Genomic DNA, 14648 nt, shown 5'->3' with positions numbered 1-14648 from the left:
CACATAACCGTTTCTGGTCTGTAAGTATATATATTTGTTACCGGGAACTATTCTCGGTACCAAGACAATTAACCGCCAAAATTGTCCATTCAAATCTACCATTATCGATTCGTTATCGATCTGTTTTGTTATCATGGAACCAAACCAATATGATATTTCCGCTGCACAACAATCTGATGGCTGTTAGCAACGTTATAATTGAGATTTTATAAGACAATGTATATTTGTATATAAAAAGTTGCAACAAAATATTATTGACAATGGTTTAATTACCCAAAAGTTGTCTCGCGTAATAAAAAAAATAAAGTTCTGATATGCCCAAAATGATACCGATACGTGTTTTGCATCGGTAAAAAACCATAAAAATGATTAGCAGTACCGGTTTCGATAGTATCGATACCGGTAATGATGTTGTTCGGTCTGAATCGTTCGGTATGGTACCAGCACAAACTTATGGTACAAAAAATATTTTTTAATACAACTTCGTTTTTAACAGAAATTATATCGGAATGTTGAAAAAAAATTGAACACAACTGTGCATTAAGTTTTTCTTAAGTTAACGAACGAGAGTTATCGAAGAAAAACCAATTTATGCAAAGATTAAATGGGTAAAATCCACAAAATCACTCTTATGGTTTTTGAATCTTTAATTACATAATCTCTAGCTCTAATGACATTAACTAGTTAATAATATATTCATTACGTAAGAAGAGAGTTAACGTTGTGAGGGTTCTATGTGTGTATAGAGTTTGTAATCCGAATAATAGTAGTTTTTTTTTGAAGGATTATAAGTTGTAGATTTAAGTTACACCTAATAATGGCAATGAGGTGGTGGTGGAGTGGTAAGGGAGAAACTTGATATTCTAAAGGACTTAGGTTGGATTCCTGCGCTCTCTATAGTGGTGAATTTCGTCAATAGTCTATTTCAAGGATTTGTTGCCCGTTAAGAAAAATTACACCTAATAATCAACCAGTCACCTGTTTTATTCAGACAAATTCTTTGACTCATATCAGTAAAGAATTCAACGTGGAAAACTTTTTTATTTCCCATTCAATACACAACTCAAATAACTGAATAAGGAAATTTATGACCAATAACCTTTTAAATTTATTAGTTTTCATTAAAAGGTGTTAGGTGAAACAGGAGTCTTGGTTCTTTATTTTCTTATACACTAGTCTAAATTACTTAGGGTATAAGGAGTGGTTAATCATTTAAGAGTGGTAAACTAACCAATGAGAGTGTGTCATGTGTCATTCAATGAAAAGTGTTTAAACTATGCTGAAAAGTGTTGGCAATGGTTAGACACTTCCTGAATTGGTAAATTTTTTTTTATTTTTTATTTTTTTAAGTTGAGATAAAATGAATAAAACACCAAACTTTTATAAATAAAAAAAAGCATAGTTTAAAAAAACTAAAAGTTACAAGGTAATCTTTTTGCGATCTCACGTTTTCTAACGAGTGTGATTTCCAACATCGAAGGGTGAACATTGTCGTGAGGCCGATTAATTGATTAAACGTCTCTAATGTAACACCCCGTGTTTCCGAATGTCAAAGTCAAAGTCCAAGTTAACTTTGACTTCTTTGACTGTAAATAGTCCATTTTATGTTTATTTGTATTATGTGGAGCAAGTGTTGTTAATCAAGTATGAATCGAAGTAATCAAATGTTTAATCGACGCGAACCGATTTACGACTGTGAATGGTAGGAAGTAACAATGCGATAAAGTTAGCTAATCAGTAATCAAACCGATCTAACTATCATCGAACTCTTATCTCGAATTACGTGAACTTTGGTTATACGTGTGTGTGTGTGCCTTATGTGTTACCTGTGCGTGTTTACTTTATGTTTTGTGTGATGATTAATCGAAACTCGAAACTCAAATCGAATGCAATCGAAATCGAATTACGACGAATGGTAACGTAAGGATAGGGTGAAATATAGATGATTGTATGTTAGATATAGTAGTTGGGACTGAAAGTAATTTGAATAGGAAACTCTACCGTGCGCGTATCGTCTTCAATCGAAACCGAAATAGCGAAAATCGTCACACCGAACACTCGAACCAGGCGGTGGATCGATCAGGCTGTCAGCCGATCGAACAGCCCAGCCGATCGGACGGACTGTCTGATCGAGCAGGCTGTCCGATCGGGATGCCTGGCCGATCGGCCAGCCCTTCCTCTTTTGGAGCCTATAAATAGAGCTGTCATTGTCATTATTTCCACTTTTGGAAACTCTCTGACCGACCAGCTCGTGCTGCCCCCTTTTCTCAGATTTATTCCAATTTCGGTAAGTTTTCATCCTAAATCTTGTACTTTCTTGATCAAAACATGCTCCTACACCTTTCTGTCTTTCGGATCTTGATTTTTAACCGTGAAATCATCAAGATCTAAGCATTCTAGGATGATGTCATCATGGTGTTCTTCAAGAACATCATGTTTTGCCCTTAATCTACCATGAATAGCTCGGATCTAACCGATTTCCACATAAACAAGCTAAGATCTATCAAAGATCTAAACATTTACATGATGTGAAGGATTGAAAGGAAGATTTCCAACTTTCTTTCAACTCTTTTACACTCAATGCCTTCAAACCGGTAGAAACGGAGCTTGAGTCAACTCACCAAACATTCTAGTGGATGAGTGGTTCAAGATTCGGATTCTATCTACGATGTTCACCGATTTCGGGTTAAACTTCAAACTACCGTTCCGAACAGTTTACCGGCCGGACTTGGGTGATTCCTGTCCGAGCAAGGGAAACAAGTAAGAACGAAGGTTCCATGGTTCAGCTCGTTGTCAAACTACCTCAATATAACGTCAAAATAATCAGAACAGCCAAATGTTAGACGAACAGGCCGACCAGGTCAGGATGCTGGCCGAACGGTTAGGTTGTTCGAACGAACAGCCCAACCGATCGGACACGCCAGCCGATCGACCAGGCCAGCCGATCGGCTAGCATATGGTCCCACATTTTGACAATCTCATGAAGTATAGTATTGAACGAGGTGATGTTCGATTGAACGAGCCGTTTGGTAAACATTACTCATCGGATCATGAGATACTATGCTTCAACCATTAATCGATTTTCAATTCGTTGGACGTATCGGAACACCACCCGATCGAGCATGTTGTTCGATCGAGTATGCTGTTCGATCGAGTGACATCCTGTGCTGAGGACTACTACTGAAGTTCCTAACCGATCGGTTAAGCCGGCCGATCGAACAGACCGTTCGAACGATCGACCTGAAAGGTAAGAACACTTCAGTGTTCTCAAATACTACAACGAAAACTTCAAAAGGTCAAACCATCATACACAAACACATCCTACTCAAAGGAAGAAACAATCCACTCGAACAGTCCAGCCGATCGAGCCTACCGGCCGATCGAACAGACTGTCCGAACGAATCTTCCAGCCGAACGAACCACCCGTTCGATCGAATCTGTTGTTCGATCGACCAGGCTGTTCGACCCATTACACTTGTTTCCATTCTACGTGTTTGCTCATTGTTACGCTGTTCAGGCTAACCCTACTCTCAAGTGCTCCCTTCAACCATCAATCAATCGCTGTGAGTATACTCGACCCCTTTTTGCTTTTAGCACTTTTGGGTGTTACATACATTACTTATATCAAAACACAAACTGTGACACCTGTGTCACCACGAACACCAAACAAATGCCAAACCTATGAAACATTGTGTTTCATACCTGGGATTTGTATAAATATGTGTATCCTTTGCACATATCAATTCTTGTTAAATTCCGAGCTTTAAATCGCTTTCTAGAAAGTTATACGCGCACTGGTGCGTAAACGTAATCAGTTTAGTGCGACAAACACTCCGGAATAGTGGAATAGGCTTAACATACCTTAAATGACCTTTACATAACTTAGAAATAAGTTTTGGAAGGTTTGGTATGGCGAAAACAAGTTTATTCGATCGCAGGGACTATTTGCGTCAAACTGCGAAACTATACCGATTCATATGGTATCGAACAGTGCAGAACTTGATCATAAGTTAAACATACCATATATAACCTAATCATAGCTTAGAAACAAGCTTTGAGTGGTTCGGTGTGCGAAAACATGCTTATATGATCATTCAGGGACTAAAAGTGTGAAAAACGGCGTAAGTTTGCATTTTCGCGCATATCTTACGTTCTAGACACATCTGGACATCCAAAATTTTTGTACACACTAAAATATTTTTATTTTAGTGATCTTCATGCAAAAATTCCATTCGTCGCTTAATTTGGATCGATTTTGCGTTCGTTACGACTTCCGTCGTAATTAACCGAACAACGCGATTTTACGATCAAACGAACCGACATCCGAGATATTTTTGAGCATGTTTTGAGTCCCCTATGCTTTAACTTCATTTTAGAGCCTTGAAATGAGGTTAACGGGGTTTAAACGCATCGAAAAAGGCTTTAAACGCGTGCAGGGACCATTTCTGCCATTTTTTAAACTTTGCTGAATCAGACACGCCGTAGCGTAGCGCGAGCCCTATGGCCTATGCCGTCGCGCTACGCGAGTGCCTCATCTGGGCAGAATATGTGTTTTCAGCAACAGTTTGCAAATTCAAGGGCTGTTTGTGCAATTTCTTTGTGTGATGGGCAAGTTTGTGTGTTCACCAAGGCTCTAATCAGCTTGTAACACATGTATGGCTAGGATTAATGCTTAATGGCTAAGAAAAACAAGTGGAATGATCTTGTTAATCCACTACAACTATAAATAGCCATCAAGTTCACTTCATTCCTTGCTCATTCCTCTCTTATCTTCTCTAAATCTGCTTTGGAGCTCTCTTCTAAGCTTTTTGGGACTTGTCTTCTTTGTAGAAAAGATAGCAAGGACTATTGTGAGCCTTCTTTCATTCTTTTATTTGCTTTTTCCTTATGTAGTGCAGAAAGTCAAACAGTTTGGCCAACAGTTTGACTTTCGGTTTTGACCATCAATTGGTCAAGTCAAAGTTCAATTGAACTTTGACACGTGATTGTAATCACGATAGTTATAATCCTTCGCGATTATAACCGCTGATTACCACGTTATCTAGTTGTAGTGTCGAGTCAAAGTTTCGGTCAAAATGCGTTTTAGCACGCATTTTGCAACGGAACTACTTTAGGGTATCAAAACACTTTGTTTTGATACCAAATCAGTAGGTTAAACATGTTTTGACATGTCTAACTCGACACTATTAGTTTGTGCTTGTTTAGGGTCGTAAGGTAAGCAGTCTAAACAACCGCTTATACTTCCGAACCCGACCCGTTTGGTCGATCTTTAGGATCCGACCAAGCTTAGTTAGTGATCATAGTTGTATAGGGAATAACCACTGAGGTTATACCTTATGATCACATAGGATTGGTTAGTCGTATGCTAGTTAGCTTGTATGCCCATAGGAAATGACCAAAATGCCCTTTTGAAGCTAAAATCCGTATTTTGATTATGTGAACATATTTTTGACATATAATCTGAATTAGTAACATGTTTAGGGATAATTGGGCATGTAAGACTTGACATAGCACATAGTTAACCATCCGAACCTAGTTTTACGCTAACGACGCATTATAGTGGCTTATGTTACCATAATGGGTCGAAACGGGTCAAAAGCACTTAGGTAGGCCTTTCAATCAGAATGTTGGGACTATTAAATCATACCATATGAGTTCAAATACTCATTTGATTTATAGAACCTCATTCTATCCTATCTTCCGATTTAGGATCCGATTGTTTAACATAGTGATCCATACTAGGTGCCACTTGATTCCTTGATTTCCCGAGCTTTGTTAGGACACTTAATCAAGGATACTTGCAATCTCAAGTGAGTACATAGTCCCCTCTTTTACTGTTTTCAATTGTTTTGGGGTGAAACATATATGCCTATCTGTTATTTTCCTGATTTTAAACTATATGATTACACATGCTTAATACATATTCTTTTGACAAATTAAACAATTATCTATGGTTTAAACACTGATTTTCCAAAACTTAATAAACAAATTGTTGGATTGTACCATTTTTTTTATACATTCACCCAGCCGATTGGTAGTATGATATAGCGCTATAGGACTAGACACCCCATTCCTGTTGTATGGAATGTCAGAAACCAAATTTAAACCAAATAGAAATTGCCTTCGTGGTATTTCTATAGTCTCCAAAGTGTAGTTTGATACACTAAGGCTTTGTTGAATACCAAATCACACTCTCTTTGTATATGTTGATATACTACAAAAGTACAGTTTGATGTGCTCTCAAATGTGATCTACCAAAGTATATTTTGATATACTATGTACAAAAATCCAACATATGTTTTAACACACCTACTTTGTTATTTAAACCAAAGCATAGTTGATATGCTATTTTTAAACCAAAGCATAGTTTGATATGCTACTGTTTACCAAAGTATAGTTTGATATACTACCAACTTTGTTATTTTAAACTAAAGTATATTTTGATATACTATCTAAAGCATAGTTGATATGCTACTTTTAACCAAAGCATAGTTGATATGCTATTTACAAACCAAAGTATAATTTGATATACTACCAATACTTTTATTCTTAAACCAAAGTATACTTGAGATATACTACCGAAACTATTATTTTAATTACTAAAGTATATTTTGATATACTATCCATTTAACTATTTCAAAACTAAAGTATACTATGATATACTATTTGTACAAACTTTTCAAAACCAAAGTATATTTTTGTCTATACTATAAACCCGTTTTTCCAAAACGACACATTTTCAGAAACAAAACTTTTACATTAGATTCATGGCTATTTTGAAAAACATAAAACCTTTTCTCATATTATCTAAAGCCATGAATCTAATACACAAAATCCTATGTTACTCACAGGCATTTTTATGCTGACGTACCATATTTTCATATATGTTTCAGGTACTGCTATGTGATGATTGTTGATGCACGCTACATATAGGATGGACTTGTGCCTTAGCGACTTAAAACTGAGAAACAATTATTTGTTTTATTTTAAATTGTACCAAAACATTGAATTCAATAATTCAATAAAACAAAACTATTTAATCCATGGTTGTGAAACAATGATTCTGTTACAACACTCCCCGACGTTTCCGCCACGTTTTGTTGTTTTACGTGGTCGGGGTGTGACAGAAAAGTTGGTATCAGAGCCAATGGTTATAGGGAATTAGGTTATTAGTAATGCTTTGACCTAGACTATAACCTTCCTAGGACCCTATCACAAGTTATCTTGTGTTTAGTCTTAAAACAATACACGTCACCTATCCTTAGGTGATAACCACAACGAGAACACAATAACAAATCCGCTTCGAAAATTAATCATCTATCCTTGGATGATTGATTACTAGGTTTTGAACCCTTCCAGTTTGATTCATCTTTAGCTTTGTGCCTTTTGAGTTTTCAAAATCCCGTCAAAGTTTGAGTCTAAATAATGTGAACACGTGCAAACTGGAAGAGTGAATGCCTGTACCCTGAGTTTTCTGTCTAAGGCTAGAGTGTTCGTACAAATCCGCAGTATCGGACCAGTCACTCTTACCTGGGAACTCTTGGGGTGAGTGTTCACTTATAGGCGAGCATGTCTTCAGTGATACATTATGTCGACCCATTTACTTTGATTTGTCATGGTGTCATTTGTTTGCTTTAAGTAACAAACAAATGGTCACAATCCTTATGCCTTGTCGATATTCTTAACATCCAGTTTTGAATATCCAATGACATCTCACTCGTTTTTCCCTCATGTTTCTTTGCCCTTTTAGAATATGCCTCCTCGACGTGATCAAGCTCAGGATGCCGCCTTGGCAGCCTTAATCGTTCAGCAATTCGCTGCTGTACTCCCGAACCTTATCACCCAGATAAATCAGGCAAACAATAACAATAACAATGTTCAGTGCACCTTTAAGACATTCAACTCAGCTAAGCCACTCACATTTACTGGGTCTGAAGGGGCCACGGGACTCCTACAGTGGTTTGAGAGTCTTGAAAGCACATTTCGTCATGTACAATGCCCAAACGAGCGAAAAGTTGAGTTTGCGTCGAGTGTATTCCAGAAAAGAGCACTCACATGGTGGAATGGCATAATGAGGGATCGAGGTGCCAATGTAGCAATGGCACAAACCTGGGAAGAGCTTCGGGCTCTAATGATGAAGGAATTCTGTCCTCGTCATGAGCTTAGGGCTTTAGAACGGGAATTTGATGATCTCAAACAAGACAGCGGTGAACATCGAGCCTACACTGATCGTTACGAGGAATTGAGTCTGTTATGTCCTACCATGGTTACGCCCTTGGATAAGGCGATTGAAAGATACATCGATGGTCTTCCTGACCCAGTTCAGGATATTGTTACTGGTAGCAACCCTACTACCGTCAGACAAGCCATTGAACTATCTGCCACCCTGACTGAATCTCAAATCAGGAAGGGTAAGCTTTTCCGAAAAGGCGATCCGAGACCATCTGACAAGACAGCACAAGATAAACCAAGGGATAAACAGACCGAGTCCTCTAAGAAGTCGAAGAAGCGTAAGGCTTCACAAAACTTCGCAGTGGTCGCTCAGAATGATCAGGTTGCACTAAATCAACCAGCACAGCCTCGTGCTAGGAAGAACTATGTTGGTACTGCACCCTTGTGCAACAAATGCAACCGTCATCATGTGAATCAGACACCGTGTCAGAAGTGTACCCACTGTGGGCGTTTGGGACACTTGGTCAATACATGACGCCATGTTATCCAAAACCAAAATGCTGCAAATCCTGCCGTTGTTCGAGCACAGTTTCCTCCTGGATCGTGCTATAACTGTGGTGACCTTACTCACTACAGGAACAATTGCCCAAGACTTGTTAATACAAATCCAGCACGTGGACGAGTATTCAACATAAACGAAGCAAATGCAAATGACAATGCAGCAGGGAACAATTAGTCTGTTGTATTTCCTTTGTTTGTTATCTTTTGACATTTGAGACAATTCAGTTATTATAAATAAAATGGTTGTTCCAAATTTTATTTCCAAAACTGATCCGATTGTATGTTGGCATACCCCTACAATACCGACACCAAAGAACCATGTTCTTTCCAGAACAAACTACTCTTGTGGTTCCTTCATTCTATGATCATTTGTGATCTCCCCAAAAATCCTAAGTACTAGTTTCTTTTAAGAAACAAAGTACAGGTGCAATTCTTAATCAGATACTTGAAGTACCATTTCAAATCTTTGATTTGATAAAGGTGCTATCATAAGTCCTTAATTAGATTCTTTATTTATCCTAATACGAATGTTATAAAACGACAGAAACAAATTCCAAATCCTTATAAGATCTTCCTATCTTCATAGTTAGATTCTTGAGGATATTTTAAAGTACTAATTGAAGTCCGTGATTGGATTTCTAGTGTACTTCAAATTCACAAACGAGCTAATAACTAAATTAACGAATACACAATTTTTGGTGATTTTATGTTTATGTGTAACTCCAAAGCTCGTTATCTAAGTCCTGGTGGAATCTTCCGTATTTTCATATGTTAGATTCTCAGAAGGGTACTCAAAGTACTGTCTTAAATCCTTAAGGGGCTTCTATGCAAATAGTAAGAACCTTGGATTCCAAAGTGCTGATTCAAAACGATTATTTGGTTCCGAGTTATAAAGATCCCTTAAATGGTCTATTTAAAAAGATCATACGACGATCTAGATAAGGAGATCATGTGTTGATCTAGTTAAAAAGATCGTTCGTTGATTTAATTAAAAAGATCTTTTGGTGATCTAGTCAAGTCATTTTATGGTTATTCGATTGATTTTACCCTACACATTATGAGATGAACTGTGCGGACTGTGCAAGGAATTACGTAATTATGGATGCATACGTAATTATGGAATTCAGTGCACAGAAACCACAGCAAGTTTTGTCATGTGTTAAGACCTATAGTGATAAGAATAACGAGACGGGAACAATGTAAAAAGGGCATGGTGGATACGCCGCTGGTACTTCCTATATATAAGTGTTCCTTATTACATTGCGAAAGTAGCGTTATTTAAATTGCTAGAAGTCCTGGACCTTGACCAATGTCAATCTTATTTTGCATTCTCCGACTTTGATTTCGAGCACACACAAGTTTCCTATAATAGTCTTCATAGGAAACATCCTCCTATCCGTCGTTCGAAACCCCATGTGTTTGTTACTGCAACATTTTGGCAGTTAACAGATTCGCTAAGAATCCAAACGTGACCTAGAGTTCTACTCGGGAAACGAAGGATTCACTTGAAAGCGAAACGATCACAATTGTCTTCACAAGTTTCCTCTAGAATTAAATTTCGGGACGAAATTTCCTAAAGTAGGGGAGACTGTGACACCTGTGTCACCACGAACACCAAACAAATGCCAAACCTATGAAACATTGTGTTTCATACCTGGGATTTGTATAAATATGTGTATCCTTTGCACATATCAATTCTTGTTAAATTCCGAGCTTTAAATCGCTTTCTGGAAAGTTATACGCGCACTGGTGCGTAAACGTAATCAGTTTAGTGCGACAAACACTCCGGAATAGTGGAATAGGCTTAACATACCTTAAATGACCTTTACATAACTTAGAAATAAGTTTTGGAAGGTTTGGTATGGCGAAAACAAGTTTATTCGATCGCAGGGACTATTTGCGTCAAACTGCGAAACTATACCGATTCATATGGTATCGAACAGTGCAGAACTTGATCATAAGTTAAACATACCATATATAACCTAATCATAGCTTAGAAACAAGCTTTGAGTGGTTCGGTGTGCGAAAACATGCTTATATGATCATTCAGGGACTAAAAGTGTCAAAAACGGCGTAAGTTTGCATTTTCGCGCATATCTTACGTTCTAGACACATCTGGACATCCAAAATTTTTGTACACACTAAAATATTTTTATTTTAGTGATCTTCATGCAAAAATTCCATTCGTCGCTTAATTTGGATCGATTTTGCGTTCGTTACGACTTCCGTCGTAATTAACCGAACAACGCGATTTTACGATCAAACGAACCGACATCCGAGATATTTTTGAGCATGTTTTGAGTCCCCTATGCTTTAACTTCATTTTAGAGCCTTGAAATGAGGTTAACGGGGTTTAAACGCATCGAAAAAGGCTTTAAACGCGTGCAGGGACCATTTCTGCCATTTTTTAAACTTTGCTGAATCAGACACGCCGTAGCGTAGCGCGAGCCCTATGGCCTATGCCGTCGCGCTACGCGAGTGCCTCATCTGGGCAGAATATGTGTTTTCAGCAACAGTTTGCAAATTCAAGGGCTGTTTGTGCAATTTCTTTGTGTGATGGGCAAGTTTGTGTGTTCACCAAGGCTCTAATCAGCTTGTAACACATGTATGGCTAGGATTAATGCTTAATGGCTAAGAAAAACAAGTGGAATGATCTTGTTAATCCACTACAACTATAAATAGCTATCAAGTTCACTTCATTCCTTGCTCATTCCTCTCTTATCTTCTCTAAATCTGCTTTGGAGCTCTCTTCTAAGCTTTTTGGGACTTGTCTTCTTTGTAGAAAAGATAGCAAGGACTATTGTGAGCCTTCTTTCATTCTTTTATTTGCTTTTTCCTTATGTAGTGCAGAAAGTCAAACAGTTTGGCCAACAGTTTGACTTTCGGTTTTGACCATCAATTGGTCAAGTCAAAGTTCAATTGAACTTTGACACGTGATTGTAATCACGATAGTTATAATCCTTCGCGATTATAACCGCTGATTACCACGTTATCTAGTTGTAGTGTCGAGTCAAAGTTTCGGTCAAAATGCGTTTTAGCACGCATTTTGCAACGGAACTACTTTAGGGTATCAAAACACTTTGTTTTGATACCAAATCAGTAGGTTAAACATGTTTTGACATGTCTAACTCGACACTATTAGTTTGTGCTTGTTTAGGGTCGTAAGGTAAGCAGTCTAAACAACCGCTTATACTTCCGAACCCGACCCGTTTGGTCGATCTTTAGGATCCGACCAAGCTTAGTTAGTGATCATAGTTGTATAGGGAATAACCACTGAGGTTATACCTTATGATCACATAGGATTGGTTAGTCGTATGCTAGTTAGCTTGTATGCCCATAGGAAATGACCAAAATGCCCTTTTGAAGCTAAAATCCGTATTTTGATTATGTGAACATATTTTTGACATATAATCTGAATTAGTAACATGTTTAGGGATAATTGGGCATGTAAGACTTGACATAGCACATAGTTAACCATCCGAACCTAGTTTTACGCTAACGACGCATTATAGTGGCTTATGTTACCATAATGGGTCGAAACGGGTCAAAAGCACTTAGGTAGGCCTTTCAATCAGAATGTTGGGACTATTAAATCATACCATATGAGTTCAAATACTCATTTGATTTATAGAACCTCATTCTATCCTATCTTCCGATTTAGGATCCGATTGTTTAACATAGTGATCCATACTAGGTGCCACTTGATTCCTTGATTTCCCGAGCTTTGTTAGGACACTTAATCAAGGATACTTGCAATCTCAAGTGAGTACATAGTCCCCTCTTTTACTGTTTTCAATTGTTTTGGGGTGAAACATATATGCCTATCTGTTATTTTCCTGATTTTAAACTATATGATTACACATGCTTAATACATATTCTTTTGACAAATTAAACAATTATCTATGGTTTAAACACTGATTTTCCAAAACTTAATAAACAAATTGTTGGATTGTACCATTTTTTTTATACATTCAAATTTTTGGGGTGAAACATATATGCCTATCTGTTATTTTCCTGATTTTAAACTATATGATTACACATGCTTAATACATATTCTTTTGACAAATTAAACAATTATCTATGGTTTAAACACTGATTTTCCAAAACTTAATAAACAAATTGTTGGATTGTACCATTTTTTTTATACATTCACCCAGCCGATTGGTAGTATGATATAGCGCTATAGGACTAGACACCCCATTCCTGTTGTATGGAATGTCAGAAACCAAATTTAAACCAAATAGAATTTGCCTTCGTGGTATTTCTATAGTCTCCAAAGTGTAGTTTGATACACTAAGGCTTTGTTGAATACCAAATCACACTCTCTTTGTATATGTTGATATACTACAAAAGTACAGTTTGATGTGCTCTCAAATGTGATCTACCAAAGTATATTTTGATATACTATGTACAAAAATCCAACATATGTTTTAACACACCTACTTTGTTATTTAAACCAAAGCATAGTTGATATGCTATTTTTAAACCAAAGCATAGTTTGATATGCTACTGTTTACCAAAGTATAGTTTGATATACTACCAACTTTGTTATTTTAAACTAAAGTATATTTTGATATACTATCTAAAGCATAGTTGATATGCTACTTTTAACCAAAGCATAGTTGATATGCTATTTACAAACCAAAGTATAATTTGATATACTACCAATACTTTTATTCTTAAACCAAAGTATACTTGAGATACACTACCGAAACTATTATTTTAATTACTAAAGTATATTTTGATATACTATCCATTTAACTATTTCAAAACTAAAGTATACTATGATATACTATTTGTACAAACTTTTCAAAACCAAAGTATATTTTTGTCTATACTATAAACCCGTTTTTCCAAAACGACACATTTTCAGAAACAAAACTTTTACATTAGATTCATGGCTATTTTGAAAAACATAAAACCTTTTCTCATATTATCTAAAGCCATGAATCTAATACACAAAATCCTATGTTACTCACAGGCATTTTTATGCTGACGTACCATATTTTCATATATGTTTCAGGTACTGCTATGTGATGATTGTTGATGCACGCTACATATAGGATGGACTTGTGCCTTAGCGACTTAAAACTGAGAAACAATTATTTGTTTTATTTTAAATTGTACCAAAACATTGAATTCAATAATTCAATAAAACAAAACTATTTAATCCATGGTTGTGAAACAATGATTCTGTTACAACACTCCCCGACGTTTCCGCCACGTTTTGTTGTTTTACGTGGTCGGGGTGTGACACAAACGATCACACTACTCAAACTATTTGAACGCTAACCAATATGCATGTATTACGTGACTAAATGAATGCTTGTTGATTGTGTTTACACGTGGAATGTTGTCTACCTGCCTTAACGACGTAGTACTATAGTTTGGACTCAGCACCCGTTCACACGGGGGTTGTTAAAGACAATTACTTGCACGGATTACGATGGTAATCATGTATTGCGAACTGTCTCGGACAGTCATCCCGCAGTCACTGGTATCGCTAGGTCCATGTCGATAATTAACATGCTTCGTTTTCCTCTGTGTACGTGCTGGTTATGCGTAAACTATTCGAACTCTATATGCTATTATCAAACTTGTATGCTCACCTTTACATTTTATGTATTGACTTTATTTTAACGTATGTGACAGGTGTTTAAGATGTTTGCTTGCTAGGAAAGCGAGGCTAGAATAAAGCTCTAGAGGCCCCCAACAAATAGTTGTCTGTCAGAAAAGAGCAACCAGTGCATAGTTGTTTGTAGATCTTGTCAGGCTGGGTCTTTAGGAGCCTTTGAACAATATTTATTTGTTTGATTTAAAATCTGAGTTGTCGGAACAGAATACTTGACTGGTTGTTATCTGTAATAATTTGTTTGTTAGTTGGGACACGGTATGGGACGTGTTATTTAAACTGA

Source organism: Helianthus annuus, chromosome 5 (assembly GCF_002127325.2).
Source record: "Helianthus annuus cultivar XRQ/B chromosome 5, HanXRQr2.0-SUNRISE, whole genome shotgun sequence".
Lineage (NCBI taxonomy): Eukaryota > Viridiplantae > Streptophyta > Magnoliopsida > Asterales > Asteraceae > Helianthus > Helianthus annuus.
The sequence above is the reverse complement of the archived record's forward strand: the minus strand, read 5'-3'. Positions refer to the sequence as shown.